The following is a 19288-nucleotide window of genomic DNA, read 5'->3' as shown; positions in this document are numbered from 1 at the left end:
AAGCCGATGCTCACAGCAGACAAGTCTTGCACTTACTCCAATTACTGTGGATTGTAAAAGTACCGCACCTGGCGTCGCACGAAAGGTTGCACAGCAACGGTGCTGAAACTTTGCAACAAACACCGACTGTCTGCACGTTGTCAGTCCACCACCACAAACAGCCCTCTCTCACGTTCCCCATTTCTTTAATTAATTCAGGCATCGCAGCCAGATACAGCTGGCGATTGCGTGAAAGATGGAGACACCAGCGGCGGGGCGGCAAGCACTTGACGGGGCAGAAGGCCGAATATGACCCACCGCGCTCGGGCAGTGCAAATCGTGGCGCGTCATTCTAAATGTCGCAGACGCTCAAGCAGGCGTCGGCGGCAGCCACAGCAAGAAGTATTCTTTGCGTGGCTCCTGCAACTCTCCAGCTCATTCGCTGGTACCCGATTGTCGCGTGGCTACTTCACGCAGACGATGCTGCTGACACTCGCGTTGCTATGTCTGAGTCCCTGTTATCGTTGGCCTTTACTGCCAGCAGCTGTTTCCCGATGCGGCGGTGGCTGTTGCTTCTGCTAGACGGGGATGAGAGGGGCTGGGGGCGGCACCGGAGGCAATTGCTGGTTGGACCACGTTGGAGCTGTCTTCAGTCGTTTGTGTGACTACGCATGTAGCTCGATCCCGTTGCTGTAAGCGCTGTCATAGCAGCGGCTCGTAACGGAAACTACCTTTGCATTAAAGAACCGTTACATTCAGGCTGAAGGCAAGGGGAGCAACCATGTGACATCGCGGCAGTTCCCGTAGTAATATTCGTCTGGCTATTAATGCTGGTACTAAGATGGAAGCGTGAACAGTATTCTTTGTAGAACAAACGTTTGTGTGTATAGGGGAAAGAGGCAAACTACGAATCGAAATTATAATGGTGTTGCTCGTCGTAAAGATTACGACGATCTTTGTAATAGAAATTATCTTAACCACTACGATGATGGTGCCCGAATAGATGGCACCGGACTTTTTTTGGCCACATACAAACATGTCCTGCTCGACTATCGGGCGGCGAGCATAAATGCAATACCGTTGGTTATTGCACTATCGCCCGAAAACAATGGGTGTATGCGTACTATAGTTCAAATCTATACATTACACTATGTATAGCCTGGGCAAACAAACGCTTTATATATGGAGTCTATAATGTGTTCACAGTGAAAATGCAAACCTGAAATATCGCTGAATTATCGCCATTAAATTATCCTAGTACCGAACATAATGGCAGGGCAACGCTTTACCTGCGATAGCCCTGTAATTACAATGAATAAAAGGTTTGTTATTTTAGCGATGGTTGTACTAATCTCCTTACAGGCCATGTGAGGAGGATAACGCTCCTCTAACTTGATAGTCACACTCCTGGATACTTCCACTTACCACGAGGCTGTACCTGTTTCTTTCGTTCATATATATCTGTGCGTTTAGTTTTGCGGCTGTCTACCAGGGCATTTTCAATTGTCAAAGCTCTTCCAAGGGGCAAACCTTAGATGTTAGGTGGAACGCACGGTCCTTAGAAGAGCTGTGAGGCAAACTAGTTCGTGGCTCATTTGCAAATTAATAAAATCAAATAAAGTTCGAGAAAACGATATAAGTCGACGTAGTGATGAAAACACCGAACTCGATTTTTGCGCTAACAAGATATCGGCTTATAGTAACTCGGCTTTGAATATATTTAGTTTAATATCTGGATTTGAATGTACGCCCTACCGAATTCATACGAATTAGCTTATTATCCCGAGTATTATGTGTTTTTCATGTTTCACGTTATGTATTTAAATCCCGAGAAATAAGTGGCTGTCGTCACACACTGTAACACAGTTCCTTCTCACAAACTGAATTAATGGCCTACTGCAAATGTCGTATTTTACGTATTCCTGGAAAAAACGTACAGTCGAGATAAATCAACGGCTAAATTTACTAAATCTGAATCCCTTTAAATAATGTCAATTTTTACAGACCCGAATGTGGTATATAGTAAGTACTTTCACACTGGTAACAAAAGAAACACTGCGAGTTAATGTTAGCAAATTCCAGTCTATGCTTCGCAACGATGTTTTACAAGCTTGCAGTTGTTTATTATAATCTGTCATATTGAATAGCACACAAAAGTGGCTCTGCGGCTGGCAGTAAACGACGCCTTTCCGTCTTAACAGCCGTCCTGGTCCACACCGTTTTAGCAATTAGGAGGCAAACTTAAGTTTGAAATCATTCTGTATTTCAGTAAGTGGATGATCCCGCACAACTAAAGATTGTCCCGAATCCGCATTGAGCTCCGGGGGTGAAGACACCTTTTTTCTTTGGTAGTGGTTTGAATGATGAATGCATGTTATCCGTAAGGAAGTGAGGTAACGGCGTCATCTAGGAATTACAACTGAAAGGCCCTGTACCCAACTGACGTTTATTCCTGACAATATGGCATCAACTCCCAGCTAGAGCTACCGAGTCACATTTAACCTGTCATCGAACGTTGAATCTAAAAGGGGTGCTGCCGGAGGGGAGAGGGGATAATGGGATTTGGAATCTTCCTTTCATATGTTCACAACTATAAGTCAACAACAAAAGGGCAAAAATAGGGCTTGTTGTTATAGGCCAGCCTGTCAAAGGGTAGTATTACGCTAGCTATCGGTCTATCTAAATTCGAAAGCACTTATAGCTAAAAATATCCTTGCGACACACACACGATTACCTCGAACCCACGCGTTCTCGTATCGCCATACGTCAGCGCGCTGACTCGAATATATGATGTATGGTTATGTGTTGAAAATAATTAGAAGCGCCTGTTACGAGCCCCGCGGGGTATAATACATCTTTCTTTGTTTTAAAATATCCCCGCACATTAAAAGTCTCTAGCTTCCTTTGTCGAGCAGGCTGAACTTGTATAAACCAACCAGCAATGTCTATTTTGGCATGCTCAACATGATTACAAGCCGAGATGGTCTTCTTTTCGGCCGTAATAAGACCATGTTTTGACAAATATCTCCAACTCCTTTAGACGAAGAGGCTTTACCGCGTTTCAAAGACAACAGACTGGAGACAGTGAGAGGAGCCACTTCCGTCAAAAACCTTCCTCTGTCTTTGTGTTGCCTGAGTCTCGACTACCATTTCTAGGATTCATGTGGCATCACAGAGCATTTGTGGCCGCAGACAGCCTGTTAGTTAACAACCGATCCCGCTCTAACCATTACTAGAACAGACGAAGCCGGGGCCCTGAGGAATAGGTATTGCTCCACATTAAGTCACACTGAGATAGCCCTCCAGGTCACACGTCCTCATGGACTTTTTTCGCTCTCCACAGCCTTTCGCTCCAGACGCAACGGGTGTCAACAAATGTATTCCTACACAAATTGCAGAAACAGTTTATATTCAAGTTGGTGATATTGATTCGATATTGTGACACTTGAGTGATTGTATCTATTTATGTGTAGATGTCCGTCAGTGAACTCAGGGAGGTGCGCTGCTGCCGCTATTGCTGGCGTCATGGTACAGGGCAAAATTATGCTGTATCATAGAAATAGAAACCGAAGCTAGGCATCGACCGTGTCCGATAAGCAGGCATATGATGACGATTCTCCAGCTAGCCATTAGCCACTGGATCCTGATCATCGCTATTTGCCAAAAAATGACTCTGTACCGTGAAAAGCCATTGCACTCACTTTCGTAGCGAAGCCAACAGCCATCACCACCTGCACTACTGCTCGTTCAACAGCTGCAAAACTATCTCTCATGAGCCACATCCGCGTTAGCAATGCGACAACTCCGTATCAGTGCTAGGTAGCGGAGAAGCGGGCAAATATGCATGTAGCCACAGATTGTAGTTTCAACATTTTGGCCACGCCACCCATCTTCGGTCTGTTCGAGCTAGCTGACGTTGTTGTGGCCGCCATTTTTACAGCAGGTGTCATCTAGCAGTCTTTTCCCGGTAAAAATGTATCTTCTCGTTCGCTAGTCACTGGTCACCCGACTGTAAGAAGCGTTCTTATCAATTCCGCCGCATTCCGTTAACGGCCCGATGCACGACGCGCATTTGTATGAGCTTTTACTACTCATTCGGTTCTACTTGGCTACAGTTACATATGTTATAATCATATTGTAATGGTTGCCCGTCGTCCGCGAGCTTCTCCACTGATTGCGGTCGCAGCAAAAGCGGTGGCAGTCACGTTCCCGCTATGATGTTTATGATGGAAATCATTTTGGCGTGCGCGTATAAGATGACGCGCAGCTAAATAACGACGCGGTGAAATGGGATGGTCGCATCGTAGGCTGGTCTCCTTCCAGAACTTCGTGGTGCCAGCCACGGCGTTTAGGGTAACGTTGTCTTGCGCTTGAACTTTACCTATTGGCAAATTACGATTACGTGTGTCAGTGAAATAGCAGTTAATCATCGACTGTCGAATGCCAACATATAGAACTGTTGTGATTTAGGTAATTAAGCAGAACACGCATGGGGGCGATAATTTTGAAATCTTGTGAATAGTGACACTCGAACGATTTAGACCGATAAGCTCAAATCGTATATCTATATATGCGTGACTGCTCTTCAAGGTCCATCTTGCTAAGAAGTCCAGACTGCAACCTAATACATTGTAGCGGCTACATCTAGGCACTAGTAGGCCTTCGTAGTTTCACTGGCTCCATCCGGATTTTTAACTGGTCATCGAGGGACTGAGGTACAAAGCATCTTCACAACAATAATCATAAGCCAATCTTCGTTCTGGGAATTAGCAGGGCTATTGGTTCAGCTTGTTAATAGGACCTTTGAGCTCGATCAGGCTTCTTTACACGATATGAATCGTCATATTAAAACCACAATGCGACCGCAGACCTAATCCAGCTTCAACCTGTTTTATATTGGCTAAGGCTGCTGCTACTACCAGCGAATGTATCGTGTAATCTTGCTAAGCAAGAGGGATTCAGGTACAGAAGCCCCTGAATAAGCGTACTAGAATGAAAAAGCCGACACTTACCAAATCTGTCTAACAGCGTTCCCCTCATGAACAAAACAATTCTGTCCGGTCCCCTCATACACTGGGTATTTTCAGCTTCGAATGAGAGTCCCAATGTACTATAAAATGGCGATATTCTTTATTTGCAGTTGGTCTTATTGTATTTGTGGTGCCAATTAGACAATCCTGATTATCCCTTAGATAGTCCACGACTTCAGTCGCGTGGAAATGGACACTCACATCGAAGCTACAAGAAATGTTATACCGTTTATCTATAAGGCGGACTTTTGTATTTGTTCTTACTGTTACCACTAAATGCTCACCCAAATCACGGGTCGTGCAATTACTATGGCTGTTAAAATTGAATAGTTTTCTTTGTGTTCAAAGCCAGCTGTCGTATACTAAAACAAATACCGCACACTTGGTCCTCTGCCAATTAACTAATTAACAGAATACATGAAATAAAAAAAAAAAAACGCAGCATTTTCAGTCAGCATTCTTCGTATGATATAAGGTTAGCTGGAAATCTCCTGGCAGTTCTAAGAGTGATTTTTATCAAGATTCTTTTGCCACACCTGTATATTATGCATAAACTTCAGTGCAATCTATTTTCTGTCTGTGCTAGACATTTGTAGGGCTATGCTAGTCATCGAAATTTCGCTACTTTAGCAGTATCAATACCAGAACTGAATATTCTACATTCAGTTAGTCCACTATCATTCAGCCATTGATTGTCTTTCTGATCGTTTTGAGCTGCGTTTCTCCTCTTACTACATGTCCCATTCGTTTTCCTCCCCACTAAATCAGTCCAACCACCAGTCGAATCGTATTTTTTCTGTTGCTATCCTACAATTGTTCGCCACCGGGCACCCTCCTTCCAGCATCGTCCATGGCCGTCGCCTTTGTCCATCATGATATAATGACGCTCTTGTTTGTTGCCGCCGCTGCTCTAATTGAAGTAACGGTACCGCCCCCGTTCTGCCAGGAGCGATGGCGCTTAGCTGGCTTGTGCCAATTTTACCAGCATAGCCATTTTGTCGACTACGTCGAGTTACGAACAGCTCCTTTTCTCGTCTAGAGTCGGGGGTCTTGCAGCAGCTGGCGGAGTAAATGGGACGACGCAGTGAATGAGGTACGAGTCAGCAAGTACTAAGAGCAGTAAAAGCTGCTTGCCGGTCGATGGGCACCAGATCGAACGAGACAGCAGCAGAACTTAAAAGCGACCAATGTTTTCGGCTGTCGCTGGCTTCGTTGCTAGACAGCCCTTAAACACACTTCATTTGAAGATTTTGGATGGACGTTTCTTTGGTTTGCCGGCCATTTCTATCAAGACAAATCGAGACGATCACTGTTGTGTTTCCAGCATCGTTTCGACAGTGATGCCATAGCTGCTAGTGCTGCGAAAAAAAAAAAGGCTCGACTACAACAAACATTAACCAGCATGCGACAGCTGTACCAGGCTTCATCGCAACAAAGCAGAACCTCAGTCAGTCAGTCAGTCAGTCAGTCAGTCTGATTCATTGCGATCTTGCCCCGTTTCTTGCTGTTACAGCTGATTCTCATACTACTGAAGCTGTTGTCTTACTTTTTATCGACGGCATCGTGGCCGTGTGTTTGGCGACGATAGTGCCTGCGGCTAATCGCAGTGGCAGTCGCAATACACCGGCAGACTTTTAAGAAGCTAAATCGTGTCCTTGGACGAGCGCTACTTCAGCAAAAGCTAGTTATTAGTTGCCGTTACGTTACTTCGTGGCCGAGCTAGTAGCGCTGCTGTTGGCCCTACAGTATTGAAGCTTGTCTCACTTCTGTGTTTCTGCTTGTCCTTTCCTCTCTTCTTTGACGTCAGCATGAACTTCGTCGCGATGTCCCTCCGTCTTCGGCAGCTTCAGCGGTCGGTATTGCTGGTTACAATCAAATTGCCAGTAGAACAGACACATGAGCAGATATGTTAGTCTGCTGTGTCACTAGATAGGAGCAATCCTTTTCTATTGCCTTCACGTTATGTGCTATAGTTTCATCCTCATGTTCTCTCATGCACCGGCGTCACTGCTGGACACAGAGCTGTACAGCAGCTACTACGAGAGACAATCAGAGAAAAGCCATCGCCGACGTCTTTTCGACAGTCCGACACTGTTGTTTGGTTCGTCGCCACTATCGTCCGCCACTATCGGAACGCTAGGTGCTCTCAAAATGACCCATAAGCAAATCGAAGAAAGCAGATGGTCACACGTTGACTCTTCAAGAATCGACTGGGGACTACGGTAAAATGAGAGACTGGGGATTACAGCGGGTCAAGAACTATCGGAAAAACCGATGGGAAGTTTTGTTTTGGTCTTAGTAGTCCGGGATATCTTGGGAGTATAGAAGCATCTAACTAGAAGCTGCGTGACCAGACGTCGTTCCTCATATGTAGCATATAGATAAACATATTACGGATACTACTGTTAGAACAAAAGCTCCGTTGCAGTAGCTGGTACTGAATGTTTTGATTTGATATAGATTCTTGCTTCGTTCATATTGTATTGTAAAATATGCAACTCTTCCATTACTACGATCCTAGATGGCTAACGAATAAAGCTTTCTTATGCCAAAAAAGAACAATATCTTCAACTGACTTCTAAAAAAATCTCGTATCATGTCACGTCCATCACTTACGTGTATTGCACGTAAGGCTGACCTGCCAAAAATGCCGGCCACTGTGAGGCACACCGCAGGAACCATAGGACCACAAACTTTTGTATAAGCGTAATTTGTCACCCTTATTCGATACCAGTTCCTTTATCTCTTTTTCATTGTGAAGCTTTCCTTTTGAGTCATTGACACCTGGCTGAAAAAAGCGGCTGCGGCAATGTAGCTCAAAGTTCGTGTGCTCATTCGATCGCTTGCTTAGTCGTTCGTTCTCTGGCTTTCAGAGTTAGACAAAACTTGTGGTCGTCTGCCAACGTCAACTGCCGCTGCCCAATGCCTTTTCCCCTACAGGTAATACCTGATCGGTAGACCTTACGCACACCAACGGAGGAAAGCACCCCGCTATCGGGGGCTTGTTTTGTCCCATTTTCCTCGATACATAACCATAGTATTATAGATTGACGAGAAGCCAGATTAGACCACCACGCTATCCAATAGTACGTTCGTGCACAATATCACCAGGACTACATACAGGGAAAATCGTGAGCTGGCCAGCGCCCCCATTTAAGTACAATTGACTTCAAAATCTTACTCGGCAATGGCAGGAAATTGTAACGACGGCAACGGCTTTATGTAGCGGTATGTGACAGGTAAGATGGAAGGTCACTGGCCATAACAATGGCCCCGGTACTTGCGACTGGTCACGCAACTTACCGACTCTGCAAGCCAGTGTGCTATGACCTAGCATTGTGATTGCGGGTGTGCTGACGTACATTACAGCCTTAGTTGTCGCAAGACACACAAGGATGCTATGAACATGAATAAATAGTTGAACTACACTCAGATTGGCACGGGCTGATAAATCGAGACCGTTTTAAGTTTCCTATCGATTATTTCGCTGTTGGCGCATTTGGTAGTCGACTCAGCTGCAACCGTTGCTATTCCCCCCCTATTCAGTGTAGAGGTTGTCCTTGAATCCATGCCTTACTGGCAAGCACATGGTTAAGGGCTATATTAAAATAATTATATCCCTCTCATCTTCTTCCCTTTAAAATGCCCTGCGGTTTAGCTCGCCTTTGCTTCATTCGGTGAGAAATTGGCCATTGCTTCACAGAAGGGCGGTGTACAAATGGGGATCGCTATCGCTCGAACGGTCATGGTATGGATGTCGACTTCGTCGGCGACAAACGCAGCAAATCAAGCAACAGGCGCAGCAATTGATGGAAACGCCGCAAACGCCCTTCTGGGCAGGGATGGCAAGACGCGGCCAGTCGTTTTGCACTTACCACCGCTGCGTGTACGTATATAGAGGCAAGCCATCTGCTGTGACATTGCCAGTCTAGACTAAGTGGGTAAGCGCTTTGTCCTCGTAAGCCGTGCCTAGACGATGAGGTTGCCACCAACAGCCCAGTGAGCCGCTCCTGGGATATCGGCGACAGCAACAACTGCTAGTCGAAGTCGAACAACAGAAATGGCTGCTACTATAGCTACGGTGCCAACGCCAGCACTGGTCAAACGGCACATCGGCCAATCGCAGGAAGACATTCGGCTGCAAACGAATCGTCGCAGAGAATCTGACGTCAAGGCAGCCGCGACCGCCGAAGGTTTACTCGCTTGCGAACGCCAGCGTTTGGTTGGCTACCCCCCCCCCCCCCCCCCGAACAACAGTTTGTTGTTGTTTGTTGTAACAACTCTTTCATTTGAAAAGGCCGCCGCCCGCACAAGGGTAGCTGGATCGTCGACATGGCGGTTGTTGTCGGGGTCTCAAGAAACGCAAGACAAACAGCAGAGCAGTCTCTCTAGCTAACATCAGTTGGTTGTCAAGGCAAGCTTAAGGCATGCCAGTGATCCGGCTGCTTTCGATGTAGCAACGTCCAACATCATCGTTTACATCTGTCGTACGTTGATTTGACTGACCCGCCACCAAAAACAGAATGAGCAAGACGACTGAGAAGGATGGCCAGGCCGAACCACGCCAATGTACGTTTCAGATGCACGACATTACCTGCGGCGCTACGTGCGCCTGGGTGTATACCGGCAGGGGCAAAGAGAAAACACAAGGCAAGATGGTGTGCTTTGGATTTCTATATAGAACAATATTAACGGGTGGCCGCGTTCAGTATAGGTGAATACTGTAGCCGATGTGGCCTGTGAAACTCGCTAATTCAAAGGGAAAAGCTAAATAAACGAGAGGCATGGTAGTCACTTCGTGTGTCGGCGTTATTTAGTGCTTTGCACAGATCGATGGCGCATGATGCGAGAGTTTTCGGGGGCGAAAAAGGGCAACGTTAATCTTTGAAAATATTAGGATAAAAGCTTGGTCGTCCTCCATCCTGTATAATGGAATATATATTCCTTTTGGTTCTTATTCGTCATTGTTACTATTGTTCCTACAAAATCATGCCTAGGCCATTGCCGTTGGTGAGGTGTCAATAAATTACGCTAATTAAACTATGTGATACGTTATTAATTCAAAAGTTCGACCGTTAATTAAATAGTACTGCGACACGATCGGCTTGAAACACTCAGCTGTTTGATATTAACAAACAATAGGTAGATCCTAATGGCAGAGGTTAACGTCGCTTATTGGCTGAAAATGGTCTCAGACACATCTACGATTCGAAATGATGATTCATATTTAGGTCGTTCGGATGTGAGATTCGCCCGTTTGCACAGAGGGCAAAAAAGTAAACCCTATTGAACTGAATGTTAAACATATATAATTGTATTTACTATTTAAAAAATCAATGGCCTTATTCGAACCGAACGCAGATCTTGTTTCAGCCAAATAAAAAAGGAAGTACTGTTTTTTTATCTTGTGTTAGTATACATATGTCCTAATACTTGTAATAGTACGCTTAGGAGCTTAACGGCGTTAAATCGTTCATTGAATTTCAGCATTCAGCCTATGCGGAGATGTCCTGAGCTCGCTTTGGTGAAAATGAATAAATTTATTTAAGTCGTCTATTGCCCATTGCAGACTTTATAATATTGTACAGCATTATAACGAGTATAATTATAATCTATTATCTCGGACATGAGAAACCGAAAGCAGTTCTAGTATCAAATATATAACACCGTTTGCAATGTGTTAGTAAAAACGTACGCTACTATTTTTTCGATACGTGATTGCCAATCACAACAGTAAAAACGATAACGGCCATCATCGTCGCTAGTAATTGTCAACGTGTTAACTCTGGTTGCTGCTAATCACCGTCGTGTATTTATAGATTTGTGCAGAGCTGGAAAATTCAACCGTGTGGACATGTTGAACTTCGCTTCATCGAGCGTTGATTACCAGTCGGTCAGTTCTTGTCTATCCACTAGTTGTCCGTTGGCATAGCATAGACTACAGAGGTTTCGCCTTTGCCCCTATCCTCAAATGTAGGCGACAACAAACGCAATAAAACAGGTCGACGCACACATATATATGGTGAACATCGGCGGCAATCACAGAAATGGCGTCTGTTCCTACCAAACAGAACAACGCTTGAGCAGCTAGATAGCTAAAATAGCTAATACGATGTGAGAGCTGAAAGCGGTAGGGGTGTTGCGGCTCTGCCCGCTGCACTAGCAGCAAATCGTAGGTACCACAGCAGGGGGATGCTGCTGCTGCTGGGGTTTCTGGTGACTATCGACAATGTCAGTGACGGTGTTGTGGCGGCGACGCTGCTGACAAAAACGACGTGGCCACAACACCAATATAAGGTCCTATGTATTTCTTCATATATTCACCGTGATTCCGTGGTGCCTGTTTCGCTGTGGGCACCTTGTAGATGCCGCTTTCTTGTTTGGCTACTTGAAGTTGGCAAGCGCGATCTAGCAGCAGCAATAACATCGTGATTCTCAGCATCAGAGCCATTGCCACCAGGCGGTAATCGAAGCCGCAACGATCGTATAGCTAAGAATTTAAGGCAAGCAGGCAGTAAATGGCCGCTTTTGTATAAAGCGTGAAAACTCAGTCAAGGTCCAATCTTCTGTTCGGAATACTGACAGCGTTAAAGGCCAAAACAACAGAAGTGACCGTAATGGAGACAACAAACGGAGTATATACCACCTGCGCTAGTCGTCACGGGTTGTGCTACTAAACAAGACTGACGCTTCGGGGGCTCTGCTGTGCATTTTTACTGCTCGTCTGTCTTTGTGTGTATGGATGTGGGGGGAGGGGGAGAGGGAGAGGGAGGGGGGTATTCGTAGAAAAAGTTAGCGACGTGCAAACACCTCCGCTTCTGCAAGAGCGACTCGATTCGATAAGGTGGTCACACCGCTGACAAGTTGAAACACCGGGCGAAATGTGTCCTGGCGGTATAAAACGATAAAGAATTTTTCGGTATACCTAAAAGCCTAACTCCGACCTTGCTTTGCTACTGATACCGATGTGAAGAGTTGTTCGAGAGAGAATTGGGTACGCTCTGATGTCACAGCACACGAGATAACGTGCTCGTACGGCGTGCGCCTGAATAATGCTTTGTGGGGCTAGGCGTAAGCAACCTGTTCTGCTAAACAAAACCGACTATTGTTGTAGTTTACTGTTAGCTGCTAAGACAGGAATGTACATCGAAGCGTGCCGGCACCCGTATCAATGGCGCAATAGGTAACAGCCAATGCATTACAATTATAACCACAGCGGCGACGGCGTTACTCAGTAAAAACTAACTTGGTACCCGCGTATAGTACTAAGCGTCTTGTAAAGTGGCGTATATCGAAGGGCAATCGAGCAGGCGAAACAGCGAACGCGTACGGAGGGTTACATCGTGCACCTGAGCAAGATACAGAAAGTTGACGCCCGCCAAATGCGCCAGCGATCGAGCCAATTTACTGTTTTGTCAATATCCAGATATTGATTTTGAAAACATTTTAGTAGTAGTCATTGGTTTACGATTGTTTTATTGTATTTTTGGCTGAAACTTGTCTAGCCTTTCGGCACGGGTTTCATTCGTACGACCTATGCTTTTTTTAAGATGCCGTTTTTCCTTCTTAAACTACCTATTGCTGCCTCTGATATACTAATTAGCTTATGTATAACCGCTATATTCTCTTGTACATCACCCTATCTCAGCATGTACATACAACGAGCACGATCTGTGCTATTAACAACTTTTTCAGATCTATCGGATCGAAGCGGTAGAATAGAATTAAACTGCGTATGCTTTCGTTCGTTTCTACCCCGTTGAAGCTTTTCTAGATCGTATTCGACGCACTTTATCGTACATCCCATCGGAAGATGTACTTTTCACATTTAAAAAGAATGGTTTCATCTAATTAAACGATTAAATAAAGTATGTGTTTAGTGTAAAATCTATTTTCATACGCTCTGATCTAGATATGTTATAATTACGATTCAATGTCTGAGTCACTGTACAATAGGAAACAGCGTGATCCATATAAAGAATGTTTTCCTATGTATAAAAAATGTTTTCTATGTTCTCCATTGATCACTTTAACCCAGTGATAATTTTCGCAAAAAATAAACCCTTTTTGGAATCTAAATAGCATCAGCGAGTAAAGTAGCCGAACAAAAATAACAGGTCCCAAATAAGACTCGCTTCGATCGGCCTCACCATCATTTCATTCATACAACTTTATTTATTATTATCATTTATTGCTACGCTCTATTTAGACGGTAAATTGTTTTATCCTTAAGTGTCCAACACTATTTCTACAACTATATCTAGTTTTTTTACTAGCATTTGATCGGGTATGCTTTTGTTCGCGTTTCCGAATCGATACGATGCTTGGCCTATGTAACAGCTACCCGTTCGATTAACACGGTTTTGCCCTTGAGCTTGTCTCGCCTCCAAGTCCTTTTTGCCGTCGGATGGAGTGTGTGCGTCTGTGGGGTGTACGTACCAGCAGGCGTTGAGACGATTTGTGATCTGTTTTGGTAGAATAGATCGAGCACTGCGCCATGACGTCGGCAAACTGATGTTCGCTTTTTTACGTAATAAACAACGCAGTTAGTTTTTTAGCGTGCCGTCAGCCCGTGTGAGCTCAACGTGGATGAAGAGAGGTCAAAGAGGAGAGCTAACGTACTCTTATTCATATCAGCGATACTGACCGACTAGCGTTCACGTGCCCAGCAATGCTCGATTACCCACAGCACGTACGTAGCGTAGTTTGTGCGCCCAAAATTGTGTGACTTACCTGTAACTAATCGGGAAATCTTTTATTGTTCTAAGCTTCCTACGCAAGCAAAGGGCAAACACTATAGTTGGGTTGGATCCCAATTTCCAAGCTAGAGATAGCGGTGTTCGAAATATTAATGTGCTTACCTATTAGACACCTATGGCCTCCTGGAGACGTAGCCTGCGCCCGAAACCCTAAGTTAACAAACAGTTCATTTTCGCGCCTGTCTAGTCAGTCATCTGAAGCAATCGTTAACCAAGGCCGTACCGAACGTAAAAAATAAAAACATAAGAAAAAGAAGCTCTTGCTTGCAAGATTCATTCATGGCTTTAATTATCTGCATGTGTATTCTGTTTCTTTTTTAGAAAGCCCATTTAAAGTGAGAATAAATATAGCACGTAGTAGCTAGCCATCAGCGTAACAAGCTTTTCCTGTTAGATATTCTTGAAGTATTTCTCGTTCCACAAAATTTTTCCCTTCAAAAAAGAGTGGTGCGTTCTAGCAAATTAGTTGGTTAGATCAAAAGAGCCCTGGTTCGATGTATTAAGCCCGGCTGTTTTGCGTCAATATGACCTGCCAGCATTTGTACTAACGCGGATCTACCGCCATTTTACATTGTTCCTAGGGGAATTCTAGCCAGTTACATATTATATAAATATATCACACTAACATTTAAATGGAATATGATCGTTAAAGAATTTTTGTGGATCCCGTCCAGTTCAGTTAAATCGATTTTTTCCGTCTAAAACAATCCTCTTATTCTCTATCGGACGAAACAATCTTTCCGTGTCACTTCTCATCCCACATAATTCTCTCACTACTTGACAGGAACTATGCAGCATTAGTGTTTTGCAATAGAAGTCGAACAAATATAGAAGTCGTTTACAAAACGCGGACGACTTTTATCTTTTATTTATATAGTGCCTTGAAAAAAATCAGCTGGCCCTTGGGACAATTCAATAGTTTGTTGTCCCCCCTCCCCCGTCGGCTAGGGCAATCATGGGGCAGTTGCCCCATCGGTCCCATGTGGCGTATCATTCTTAATCATATAACTGGCATTACTCCTGTCGTACCGTTGTGGTATTAGCCGATCTAATGCTATTGAATGTATACCGTTGTCAAGCTAGACATATACGAGGCGCCCAAAAAACAGTCACAATCGCCCTATCTGTGCATTCGTCAGAATTGGCTATCATTTCCTTGTCGACTTCAGCGCGGGCCACATTTATGGCAGGGTAGCGCAGAATTTGCGCCTCAAACCATGACTGATTTGACGGACCACCCGCGCCTTACCGGCCCACCGTACCTCACCGCTACTTCGGTACTGCCGCAGTGACGACAAGTATCGTGCAGTTTTTCACCATCCAAGTATGGCTACACACAGGGGTGACGGAAAAGGATCGGGTTTGCGTTCTTCGAACAGCTTGAATCGGGTAGAACTCACCCCGACTTTACTGTACGTTACTGCCACTTCAAAAGCAACTTCACGCCCCCAAACAATTGCGCCGACTCAATTCTTCCTCATTTTATTTGACTCGTTCGATTTCTCTTTCTTTGCTGTTGTCCCAGTCCAACTTACACGTTCTGTATCGTGTTGCCCCTCTATGGCATTTCCATGACTGACAATAACCGTCGGCTCTAGCAATAGCAGACGACCCTCATAAGCGCGCGCCATTTTTTGTTGCTTTGTTTCACTATAAACAGCATTAATTTTATTAGTTGTTTTTGTTGGCCTACTACTTGCATAGGTTGATTAGCCGTCAGTTACGCATACGTACGACCCACTGACGCAGCTGTCATTGCCACTGGAAATACAATAGCCACTAATCGTGCTTGAGTGGAGCCGGCCGGCTGATCCGAATAAACTGGTGTTGCAACAGTTATTTACTATTGCTATCAATAGCAGATCACCAAACTAAATGCTACAAGAATAAGTAGTGTGAATAGAGCGGGACTGGATAACACATTTCCAGTAAATTAGGTATTATACGACTAGCCTGTCGCTCGCTCACTATCCAGAATGGAGGGGCAGTCTGAAGGACGTACGATCGATCGCTCAAACAAGCACGTCGCTCGCAATAATCCATGCCAAACACTAGCATCAACGTCTCTGTACGTATCGTCCAGCCAATGTGAAATTGAATTTAGTATGAACGGCCAGTAGCTCTTACGTAGTAACGCGTTCGTTGTTAATGGTTAACAGCGCCGTTGCCCCATACCTTAGACTACTGGGAGACAAAGGCGGGGAAACAGAGAGACCTTCAGTGAGGTACGAGGAAATCAATCCATTGTCTCCGTAGTTCGTATACGCGATCCTGTAACAAAATCACTGATGCTGCCTATGCTCGTTAGCCCTTTTCAGTTTGTTTGCGTTTGTCTGAACTGTCTCTTTCTCTGCCCGTCTACCGTTAGCGAGCGTTGGCGACGTTGGCTGGCATGGATAATTACGGTGCGCAAAGCCGCAAGCGCCGCGCTAAATAGCGAAGCGTTTGACGCGCTTGAAAACTTAAAAAGTTGAAAACACAGGGAAGTTAGGTATCTTACGCGGACAAATTTCATGTCCGTCCCATTTATCTGTTTGTGTGTTTGTAAGTCCACGTGTCCCTGTGCAAAGGGGAGCATGCGACTGCGACCGGTGAAAGGACTACGCAGGGTTCTCGTTCACTCGGGGTTTGAGAAAGCGCCGATTCTAACGGGATCGAGAAGTAGAGAGCAGTGTATAACTTCAGTGACTCGCAAAAAAGAAAGAACCGAATAGTGTCTCACCTGCTGTCGAATTAATCAATTTACAATTCATCTGTTTGGTAGGCGCAGTCGATTCGTGCCTAGTTTATATTAGGTCACGACAGGACAACATGGAACTGGTACTTAATTTTGTTTTACTGTAAGCTGATGGCTAGCTCGAGCGTACAAATAATACGAAGGGTGAGCCTGAAAAAATCTAGGGCTTTTATAGGTATACAAATGAATTGTTGATTCGGCGTTCGCTAGACGTTCTCTTGAGTGAAAACACTGTTCGTATACTGTAAATGATGATTTGGTAAAGGAAGGGTTGGCGCCCCTTGACAAGCACATATTTGACGCGGTGTTCTGTCATACGCTTAGCACTATAAAAAAAAGGCAGGCAAATAACTAATCGCTTATGTTCTATATGTGACTTTTGTTCTTACTGCGGTTATCATTTTTACGTAACTGCGCGGCAAAGTGTAAGCGTACGTAATGAAATTTCCAGTAGGGCAAGGCGAAAAGCGCTACTTGATTGTAAAACTTTCGTTTTTATAAACACAACTATACACAATTCTTGTGTAGAGTATGAACAATATTACAGTTCATAGAAAAAAAAAACATACATTTAATAAATTAACTTAAGATATTCTCTGAAACAATAATAGCCTTATTTAAGAGTTTTCTTACAATATTAAGCAAGCTCAAGTAGAAGCAAAGCTTGCCATCTACTAAAGCAAGCTATACAATTGAACGTTCCGAGCTTTTGTTTGTGGGCTGTGCGTTCGGCGAAAAAAAAAAAATTAACGGAACAGCAGTCGCAAATAACAGTGACTCCTATATACAATAGAATTCTACATACGTAAAGACTCTCATATGTGCATGGCTGTGTGATCCGACTTTCTGGCGTCTGCTATGGGGATCGCAACGCTATGCTGACTTTGTTTGCTGATACTTGAGTCGAGAGTAATGCAAATAATTGACAGCTAATGCTGTTCTCAAATTAAATACAATAGAAACTTTCTTTGAGGGCCGCCCCCCGGGAAGCGGAACAGGCTAGAAGAAAATAGTAGTTATTATTATTATTATTAATATCATTATAGTTGAGACGGAAACGAAACCGTAGAAATACACGTGGCGGATATCCTAACAAAGCGTTAACATCTATCTAATGCGGATATAGAATAGCAACACCTATCTAATCATGTCTATCTAATAAGAATCTGAAAGGTGGTTATGCTCTGTCGTGTCCGAAATGGCGGCTAAACCTGATAGTTAAAACAATCAGATGTCCATGATCAGCTGTTCAAGTGCCACAAAAATGTATAGGTTCGCGCTAATTTTTGGAAATGGTTTGTGGTTTGAAGAGAAATTAATTTCGGTCAACAATGAGATATTGCTTTGTGATCACTAGAGTAACAATCGTATGCATCGTTTGCTCACTACAAGTCCATGTTGAAGAATTTGATGGTGCTTCTAGAGTTTGCCAAGCAGGCTTTCTAACGGCAGACTATACGACAACTAAATGACCAATATATATGTATGTATTGGTCATCGTACGATTCTGCACGCAGCGAGGAGAACTGGGTGACCGTGAAAGCGCACGTAACTCGACAGCATTTAAGGTAGATGATATTTTTGTCACAGATTGATGATCACAGATGGATTAAATCAGGTCAAAGTTAGAAAGCCAACATTAAAATAAAATACATTTATGTTTAAGCAATCCAAATGTGAAATAAAGCTATACAGAATTGAATACCAATAAATGTCCAGAAGGCCTCCATCAGGCAACCGAATAAATTTACCTAATTGAATATTGCAGAGGGACTGTGCCTGACTATGACCACGCTTTCAAGATTAAGGTAAAAACTACCTTTCCCGAAACTGGCACTTATATCAAGGATTTCCCCGATCTCGATCGGGAGCTAAATCTGATGTGCTTAAGCTACAAGTTGTGCAGAACATTTAAGGCTATAAAGATATATCGATTGCGCGTAGAACCGGCAAAAATTCATTTGACTGGATACAGACACCAACTTCGACTCGTCATTCGAATTTCGCGCGCATTTCGTGCATGCATCGTAAACTGGATGTACGATAGTGTCGTCGTGACAGCTACCGCAATCTAACACCGTAAAAATATATTATTAAATGTTCGGCTACAGATTTTCGGTTTGATTAACCCGTTAGCGCATCTACATTAGCTCTAATTAATTGTGCGCCATTTCATTAAACGGGACACTGAACTGTTACAACAGGCAAAATGTAAGCAGGCTCTTAGTAACTTGATCGAGGCGTATCAGAGATACGTATAGACATGGGCAGTTTCTTGTTAATAAGTTATGTATCATTATTTGAATCAATACATTTGAAGCAGCAAATATGGATATTATAAATAGCTGGTTTCGTCCTGCGGATGTCAGCTAATCTGCGCTCCCATGATTTATACAACATTTCACCCCATTTCTTCGATGGAAAAGTTCTATATTGTAGTGTCGGTGGACTATTTCCTTACACTCACATAACTATCCATGTAGTTCGTATAGCTATCTATACATTGGTAATATTACTTGACCATATTTGGTTCAAGCTACGTAATACGTGGATCTCCTAGTGTATGTCAACCTAATCAAGGAGTTCAATTGTCTCTGCAACAGGCAAGCCATCCTCAAGCGCTTTTAATGTCCGCCATTTTCGCTACCACAGATGCCACTCTCATCATACTTGTCATACGGTATCGTTTACGGTAATGCGTAGTTTCGTCGCACCTTGTCCACTCTGCCAGCAGTGTTGCTTTCCTCCTCTTAGGCGGCACCTTTACATAGAATTTTATCATG

The sequence above is a fragment of the Varroa destructor genome, unplaced genomic scaffold (assembly GCF_002443255.2).
Source record: "Varroa destructor unplaced genomic scaffold, Vdes_3.0 BEIS01000007.1, whole genome shotgun sequence".
NCBI classification, from domain to species: Eukaryota; Metazoa; Arthropoda; class Arachnida; order Mesostigmata; family Varroidae; genus Varroa; species Varroa destructor.
The sequence above is the reverse complement of the archived record's forward strand: the minus strand, read 5'-3'. Positions refer to the sequence as shown.